This window comes from Aedes albopictus, chromosome 1 (genome assembly GCF_035046485.1).
Source record: "Aedes albopictus strain Foshan chromosome 1, AalbF5, whole genome shotgun sequence".
In the NCBI taxonomy this organism is placed as follows: Eukaryota; Metazoa; Arthropoda; class Insecta; order Diptera; family Culicidae; genus Aedes; species Aedes albopictus.
The window spans coordinates 241,518,128-241,518,802 of NC_085136.1; positions in this window are offsets into that span (position 1 = coordinate 241,518,128).

A 675-nucleotide genomic window follows, 5' to 3' on the forward strand; every position below is an offset into this window, starting at 1 on the left:
AGGAATTTTTGACTTTATTCCTTTAGTCAAATTAACTCCTTAAGTTAAATTTTTGGAGGATTTTCTGAGGAAATGCCTGAAGGGATTCGCGGTAATTTAGTAATTCCAGGAGTATTTTCTAAAGGTTTCCTGGAGGATCGTGGAGGTATTCATGGAGCAGTTTCTGGAGGAATACTTGAAAAAAAATCTTTGAAAATCACTGGGGAAATTCCTGGAAGAATTCTTCGGCAAATTCCTGAAGAAGTTCCTGGAGGAATTCCCAAAGTAATTCTTGTAGGAATTTCTTGAAAAATTTCTTTTCAAATTCCTGGACGAATTTCTGGAAAAAATTCCTAAAAGAAATTTTGGAAGAATCCCTGGAGTAATTTTTGGAAAAATTTCTGGAGGATTTCCTGTAGGTTTTTGGAGGAATTCTTTGAGGAATTTTTGGAGAAATTCCTAGCAGGATTCTCCGAGCCATTCCTGGAGAAATTCTTGAAGGAATTTCTTGAAAATTTCATGAAGTTATTCCTGGAGGAATGCTTGGAGAACTTCCTGGAGTAATTCTTGTGGAGGGATTCTTTGAAAAATTCTTGGCAAAAGTTTTAGTGAAATATCTGGAGAGATTCCTGGTGGAATTCTTGAAGAAATTCCTGGTGAAATTGGAGGAATTCCTGAAGGATTTTTTAAGGAACT